This window comes from Vespula pensylvanica, chromosome 9, assembly GCF_014466175.1.
Source record: "Vespula pensylvanica isolate Volc-1 chromosome 9, ASM1446617v1, whole genome shotgun sequence".
Classification (NCBI taxonomy): domain Eukaryota; kingdom Metazoa; phylum Arthropoda; class Insecta; order Hymenoptera; family Vespidae; genus Vespula; species Vespula pensylvanica.
In genome coordinates this window covers 1,385,214-1,394,251 of record NC_057693.1, presented here as the reverse complement: position 1 = coordinate 1,394,251, position 9,038 = coordinate 1,385,214, and positions in this window count along the sequence as shown.

Sequence of the window (9,038 nt, the reverse complement as noted above, 5' to 3'; positions counted from 1 at the left end):
GAGAGAGAGAGAGAGAGAGAGAGAGAGAGACAGGGAGGAAGAGAGGGAAAGAGATAGATAGAGATAGAGAACGAAAAAAAGAGAGAGGGAGAAAGATAGAGATAAATAGAAAGAGAAAAGAAAGAGAGGGAAAGAGAGAGATAGAGATAGATAGATAGAGAAGGGGAAGGAGAGATAGAGATAGATAGATAGAAAGAAACAGAGAGAGAGAGAGAGAGAGAGAGAAGAGGTTAGAACGATTTCGCTTACTACACAGTCCGCTCGGTTAACGTACGAACTCGCGAGAATATCGAGTTCTGTCGAGCTGACGAGGCGGCCGTAAGGGGAGCCGGATACGATAAGCACCTTATCGCGAAGCTGCCTCCAAGTGGGGCGTAGGTGGGGGAAGGAGGGGGAGCTGGGTAGTCTCAGTGGCTGGCGACTGGCGGTAGTGAGGAGGAGTGGGAGGAGTGGGGGAACGCGAGGAGGTAGACGCGTAGCGAGCACACACGTAGCCGGTACTGCCGGCGCGTACACACATAAGAGGTTAGGGCTCCTTTATCGCTGGTTTCAACTACGCGGGATATATCGTAGCGAGACCGTCGATAGATCGAACGAACCCTGGGAATCGTCGTTCATTCCTTACTATAGAAATAATTCTTATCATTTTCTACAGAATCTAGAATCTAACTAGAATATTGTTATAATATAATAATAATAACGGTTAATAATAGTAATAGTAATAATGATAGTAATAGTGATTTGTTATTGTTAATGTTATTAGTAATTTTGTTTTTATTCTATTTACAGTCATTTATTCAATAATGTGATTAATAATAATAATAATAATAATTATTATTATTATTATTATTATTGCAAGAATATTATCGATTATATTATTGTTTATTATTATCATTCGTTATATTATTTAATATTGTTATGATATTATAATTATATTGTTGTCGTTGTTGCTATCCGTTGAATACGAGTTAACAAATATCGTTATCTCGTTTCCTTTCGTGCCGAAAATTTTTCTTTTTTCCTTCTTCTTTTCTCAAACGAGGACCTTAAAACGACCGTGCTTTTCTTTGCGAAAATTTCTTTTCTCTCTCTCTCTCTCTCTCCCTCTCTTTCTCTTTCTTTCTTTCCTAGTCTCGTCGGTAAAGAAAGAAGAAGAGATATTTTCGTCCTCGGTGGGACTCTCGCCGGTGGCGGCTTTGTGCGGTTTTAAAATATCTTTATGCGCGAAAACTTTTCTCGGGGGCCCCCTGTGTCGGAAAGATATTTTCGTAGCGTGCAAAACGTTTTCAAGATGGGAGAAAGAGCGAGAAGATGTATTAGGAAAAGAAAGAAAGAAAGAAAGAAAGAAAGAAAGAAAGAAAGAAAGAAAGAAAGGAAGAAAAAGAAAGAGAGAGAGAGAGGTCAACGAGAAGTCATACGAAACGACAAACAATAGAGAAGAACAGTCAGCAACGTTGTGCTTGCGAACGAAAAACGTTTTGCTTTTCGAATGCCAATTCGCAACGTGTATATATACATACATACATACATACATATATATATTATATATATATATATATATATATATATATATATGTACGTCGAGCGTTCCGTAAACGGAATTTCAAAAGGCGAGCTTAGCTATCAGAAAAAGTCCTTTTATCGTTGCTCGAGTGTTTACCTCTGATGATACATGTAAGACGTTCGTCAGATAGAACTTGGATGCTTCTTCGGTATAGGCTGGTCTTCTTAATCACGTTTTTCTTTTCTTTTCTTTCCTTTGTTTTTTTTTTCTCCCTTTGTTGTCGTTACTTACTCTCCTTTTTCTTTTCTAATTTTATTCATTTATCTTTCTAAAAATATCTCGAATAGAAAGTAATATATTCGAACGGATGTTTACCTATGGATGGATGCAATATACATATATATATATATATATACATACATACATACATACATACATACATATATATATATATATATGCATATAAACACGTATATACATAATGAACAACGTAATACGATGAAAACTTTTATTCGTATCAAAGTATAATATCGAACTAGAGAGAAAACAGGCAAATTTCGTGAGGTACGGATTAATTTGGCGAGTACGTCATTAAAGAATTGATTAATGGAGCCACAGCGACTGACGGCGGCGTGGGCAACAGGTCCGTAGACTTGGCAACGTCGCCATCGGTTAAAATGTAAACAACCCAGTGCGGTATACTCCCATTCAAAAGTTTTGCTCACCGCGAACAGGTACAGTAAACTCGACAAATTTTCTTTCCTCGTGCAATACGTATTTCTTCGTATAATGCAACTACGAGTTGCAGGTTTGACTCGATGCAATTTTTCTTTCTCCCTTTCTATATCGTCTTTTCTCGTTTCTTTCTTCTTTTCTCTCGTGAAAAAAAAAAAGAAAAAAAAAAAAAAGGAAAAGAAAGAAAGAAAATCGAAACGCATTTCGAAGCGATGATCGTTAATTAATATCTTGGATATTGTTTTCTTTCTCTCTCTCTCTCTTCTTTTCTTTTTTTTTTTATTTTATCGTTCGTTACACAGATATCTTCTTTTTTATAAGTCGAAATACAAAGAGAGACATTTTCGTTTGATATTATCCTTGTGAAAAAGGAAGGAGAAAAAGAGAGAAAGGAAAAAAAAAAAAAGAAAAAAAGAAAAAAAAACTTATCGAAAACGTGCACGACGAGGTAGTCTTGTTACTTCTTGAGCGATAATTTCGAGAGTGTTATTGGAGACGTAGCGCTGTGTTAAATGAATAAGACGAGATCACGTGTTTCTCACACGGCGCTACGCGTATATAATCGTTTAGATCTCTTAGGAAGATTAGATTCATCGTAATTACGACATTACTCTTTTGTTCGAATGTATGATCGACGAGATTCGTAATTATCGAATAAGGGCAAACGGGGAATTAATCGGAATAATTAATCGTTTGTCGTTTAGCCGATAAAATTGATTAATTCATATTTTCAATGGTTTTGAAATGTCTCGAGAATGAAGGAAAGAGAAAGAAAAAGAAAAGAAAATGAAACAGGAAGAGAGAGAAAGAGAGAGAGAAATAGTAGGAATTATAATAACAAAAGATTTTGGACAGCCCTACGTTGCAAGAAGAAACCGGCATGAAAAGAGAAGATCGAGAGAGAAAGAGAGAGAGAGAGAGAGAGAGAGAGAGAGAGAGAGAGAGAGAGAGAGAGAGAGAGAGAGAGAGAGAGAGATAGAAGATGGAAGAGAAGATGGAAGAACGGAGGGCGTTCGAACGAGGGAGAAGAAAAGAGTAGGAGAGAGAGAGAAAGAGAGAGAGAGAGAAGGAGTGGACGAGCAGGTCCTTAGATCCCTTGAAAAATGAATCTCCCACGGGTTCAGGGTCATAGCAGGGCCTACTCTGAGCCTTAACAGAGAAAAAGCGAGAGAGAGAGAGAGAGAGAGAGACTCGAAAAAGCATCCCTAACCTGAGTCAAAACCCTAATACGGAGAAAAGAATTTTCAACTCGAAACCTCGTATAGTCACAAAAGAAAATTCCATTTTCTTTTTCTTTTTTTTTTCTTCTTCTTCTTTTTTCTTCTTCTTTTTTCTTCTTTTTTTCTTGTAGAGGTTTTTAGGTCGACTCTAATTTTTTTTTAATTACTAGTATACAGATAAGTATGTATGTTTTTTAATTTTTTTTTTTTTTTTATTACTAGTATATAGATAAGTATGTATGTATGTATGTACGTGTGTACGTTTGTATGTATAAATATATATATATATATATATATATATATTTCGTGATAAAATTTATGAAGTAAAGAGTAACGTTTGACGAGACGTATTTATGGAATATTTTGTCAATGATTTATAGCAAGAGGAATAGGATTTTATGGAGAATCTATGGAGAATTTATAGTATAAATGAGTTTCACGTATTATCTAAGAATCAGTAGATTGTAAATGTTTTTTTTTACGAAGGGAACACCGTCAGAATGTAGTTTCAATTAGTATTTACGATTTAATTAATAAATGATTAACTATGTTCCTAGCAATAAAATTTTGTTTTATTATTTACAGAGTGCTTGCGTTAAAAGACGCAAGCAATCGAGTTTTAATCATTCAGCTGGCCTCTTCGTCAGTCAGCCCTTAAATTAGTGACGAATCTTTTTCTTTTTTTATATATATATATATTTTTTTATATTTCTTGAATCATTGACGAAATGTTCCGTAGAATCATTTTAATCTATACGATTTATCGTTTATACCAAGCAACACTTTAGAATATAGTAATTAATTTTTCCAATGTGTTTTCGACCATTCGAACACTGATTATATTTTATTCGTTTTTAATATTTCATATATTAAAAAAAAAATATATATATATATATGCTAATACACGTTGCCCATAGTTCAAAACAAATTTTTAAATAAAACTGTTTTCTACTGATTTGTTTTATTGACTAAACAAAGCGTCACTCGTCAGGCATCAGAAATGATCTCATAGGTCAAAGAGTTAATGTTTTAATTGATATAAAAATCAAACGAATAAACAAACAAACAAAGCAACAAAAAATCGAACAACGGACTACGGTTAATTACTCATTATTGTTTTAAAAAATAGTCCGAAGTCTACATTTAATCTATCGAAGTTCTAAAAAAAAGAGAGAGAGAGAGAGAGACAGAGAGAAATAAAAAGAAATACAGCTGATCCAGCGATAGTAAGCGCGTTTATCGATCTCGATATTTGTACAAGCATTATAATTTTATATTTCGTCCTTCATAATTATATCGCGAATGGCTTTCCAAAAGAAAATAGCACTCTCTCTCTCTTTCTCTCTTTCTCTCTCCATATCTGTCTGTCTTCTCTTTTTATCTCTTTGTTATTTTTAGCAGTGAAATCTTTCAATTATCAAGTAAAGCTGGTTGGTCTCCTATCTTCGGAGTAAAAGATAACTAAAAATGATATCTATGTATATATATATATATTTTTTTTCTGAACATTGATCGAAACAATTTTATGTTGACTGAGTTAATACTTAAAAAAAAATATATATATATGTATATTACAACATCGTTATCGATTTCTAAACTTAGTTTAACAAATTTAATAGATTATTCGATTAATATTTAAAAAAACGATAACGAATTTCTTCTTGTCCTTTTATACACAAATAAAAAGAAGAAGAGGCAAAACAAAAAAAAAACTAACCAAAACCAGAACGAAAGATAAACAAAAAACAAAAAATATATATATATATCTCGATGATATAAACGTAACGATCTATACGAAACTAAATAAATCGTCGATGAGAATATATAGCAACAATATTAAACCATTCTTAGCACAGTAAGATCTACTTAATAAAAGATCATATTCCGATCGATACGAAGTTGCAACTTTTGTAAAAAAAAAAAAACCAAAAAAGAGAGAGAGAGAGAGAGAGAGAGAGAGAGAAAAAAACCAGAAAGAAAACTGAACAACAAGTTTTAACTTAGAGCAATGGAAAGATCATTCCGAATAAATTTACGGACGACGACGTATAAACTATTATACTTTAAGTATATTCCTCTTCGATTCAATTAACTCTACTAATATCTTACTCGTGGATAGATAGATAAATGGATAGATAGATATTCGTAGGATCAACGACGACGGTGTTTAAACGACTACGAACACTAACCTGGCCCAAGCAGAAGATAGGGTGGTAGAAGGATTGGATGGTATGGAGGAGGAGGAAGAGGAGGAGGAGATGAAAAGAAGGTGGAGGTGGTGATGAAGATGAAGTTGGAGGGAGAAGAGAAAGAGCGAAAAAGAGTGGAGGAGAAGAATGGAGAGGAAAGGAGGGAAAAAAGGAAAGAAAAAAAAAAAAAGAGGAGCCATAAAACCGTGGACGATACACCGCGGCACTTCGTATATAACATTTCTACGCGTACGATGACGATCGGTATCGAGGTACAGTCGCCTACCGTGAAATCATCAAACACGGAACCTCTTCGTTCAGTCTTCTGTACCCTCCTAACCCCCTCTTACCCTTTACCATCCCACTCTTAGACTTGCTACCCTCCACCATTGGCAGTCTCGTACGGCAAACCGTACACGTGAGACTTGTCTCACGTGCATCGTAGCGTCTCTCTCTCTCTTTCTCTTTTTCTTGCTTTTTATGTCTCTCTCTCTCTCTCTCTCTCTTTCTTTCTCTTTCTCTTTCTCTCTGTCTTTCTGTCTTTCTGTCTCTCTCGGTTCTTTATGGCTCGATGGATGGAGAATGGTCTCCTCCCCTACCGATAGTTTTAAAAATGGCTTACGTATCTACTAGGTAGATACGTATCTTCTTAACGTCGTAGAATATCGCTTCAAAGGTTTTAATCGTTTCAATCGTTCGCTTCTTCGACTGAGCCATTATTGTTGTTATTGTTTGATTATCAATATTTTGTTATGGTCGTTTTTGTAGATACGTTAATGGGCCCATTTCTCTATCTCCTTTATTGGCTCGCAACAAGTGATATTCTTTTCATTAACGTTTAAATGCGTTCTTATGATTTACCCATACGCACATATATTATACATATATGCATATATATATATATATATACTATAATAAACAATGAAGTAAATTGAATTTTTCAAAAGTAATTTATTTAAAGATAAAGTAAAAAGAAAAGAGAGAAAACATGGAATAAAGCGAATCAATGTATAGAACCTGCGATAATAACAAGTAGAAATAGTTTTTGTATTTGATAATACGTAATAGAATTATTACATATAGTATGCATTTGCATATTATATATGTAATACATATATGTACATACACGTTTCCGATATTCCATTTTAGATCTTTAGATTTCAATCATGATCGAAACGCATAGGATAACTTCATCCGCACTGTTTTTTATTCTTTTTATTTTTTATTTGATTATAAACGATTATATTTACGTTGACTATCTCGATCGATTATTAATCACGCATAGTTAGAGAGAAGGAAAATAGAAGACGGTAACGTTAATTATATATATGATTCTCTCTCTCTCTCTCTCTCTCTCTCTCTCTATCTCTCTCTCTCTCATGTTTTGTTAGTAGTCGTCGTTAAGTTCGATCCTTCACGACATAAGCGCGCGTTCCGAATGAATAATTAGCGATCGAGAAGTCGCGTTCTTGGAAAATTCTATGTAAACTAACTACACAACTATGTATTTATAGTATGTATATATAATACATATACGAATACGAACATGTTTTTTCATCTACAATCTTATAAATGTTAGATAGATAGATAGATAGATAGATAGATAGATAGATAGATAGATGGATGGATGGATGGATGGATGGATAGATGGATGGATGAACGACATAGTTAGATATATTGAAAGATAAATCTATATTTATTTAATATACAATTTACAAAGGACGTTCGAGCCAATGCCAAAGAGAAGAAGATATTTAACGACCGAACTGAGAGGGATTAAAAAAAAAAGAGAGAGATGGAGATAAGTAGATAGAGATAGATGTAAGATAGAAAGATAGAGAGACGAAAAGAGAGAGAGAGAGAGAGAGAGAGAGAGAAAACAAAAAATGTTGTGAGCAACTGTACCCACAGTGCTACACCATCGTTCTGTTATTGTAAAGAAATTGATATAACCAACCCACACACTCACGCACACATCAAAGAGATCGTGTTCCTTCTCTCGTATCTTTGCCGATAGAGTCGAGCCTGTTCCTCGCTCGTTCGCTCGCTCGTTCACTCGAGAAAGAAAAAGATAGATAGAGAAAAAGAGAAATGAGAAAAGGGAGAAGCCAAGGGAAAAAGAAATAAAAATAAAAAATAAAAAGAAAAAATAAAAAGAAAAAAGAGTGGAAAGAAATAAAGTGAAAAAGGGATGCTTGAAATCGAAGAAAAAGAAAAAAAAAAAGAAAAGAACTCACAAAAATAAGGAGAAGGAAGAAACTTACAACGTATTAAAATATTATACTTTAACCGAATTATCATAAATCAATTATATTTTGAATAACGAGAAGTGGACTAATAAAAGTAGAGACAGGAAGAAAGAAAGAAAGAAAGAAAGAAAGGGAATAAGAAAGAGAAAGAGAACGAAGGAGAAGAGATAAAGAGAAGGAAAAAGAAAGAGAAAGAAAGAGAAGAGATAGAGAGACAGATAGATACAGAAAGAAAGAAAGAAAGAAAGAAAGAAAGAGAGAGAAAGAGAGAGAAAGAGAGAGAAGAAAGAAAAGAAGGCGACGGTTAGAAAAGGAAAAAGAAACGCAGACTCATTCAGGATGATTTTCTTTACTCGAGTACGTAGTAAAAGGAGGGTGAGAGGGTGGGAGGGAAGGAAGGAGAGAGAGAGAGAGAGAGAGATCGGTGAGAGAGGCAAAGGAGGAGGAAATGACTGATCGTATAAACGGAGAGAAGGCGAGGGAAAAGAAGAGAACGGACGCGCAGTTGAAACGTGCGAGCGCTAGAGTGAGGGTAAAAAAGATAAAGATGGAGATAAAAAAGAGAGGAGGATGGAGCGAGAAAGAGAAAGAGAGAGAAAGAGATAGAGATAGAAAAAGAGAATGAGAAAGAAAAAGAGAGAGGGAAAGAGAGGGACCTCGAAGCCCCTCCGAGCCATCTCGGGGAGATCTTTTATCCCTTCAAGGTCAGACCTTCGATATGGCTACGTCTGGACCACGACTCGAGCAACAGAGAGGAAAAGAGAGAAAGAAAAAGACAGAGAGAGAGAGAAAGAGAGAGAGAGAGAGAGAGAGAGAGAGAGAAAAGAACGAGAAGAAGAAACGTGAGTTAGGAGTCGAGACTCGAAAGGAGCGTAAACATCGACCCTCCTCCCAACGATATCTTCGATACCCCTTCTCGAAGAAAAACGTACATCGTTTTTATTCTGATCCGTCGTTCGGAGGTTTGAATTTTTCTCGATTTCCTCCTTAAAATGTTTTTCTGATTCGTAAAAGTTATTTACGAGCACATTCTTTTTTCTCGTTATTAGTCGTGCGTCGATATCGTTAATTAATTTTTAACGAATTTTTAGTCGATTATATCACAGTGAATATAATCTGTATATATATATATATATATATA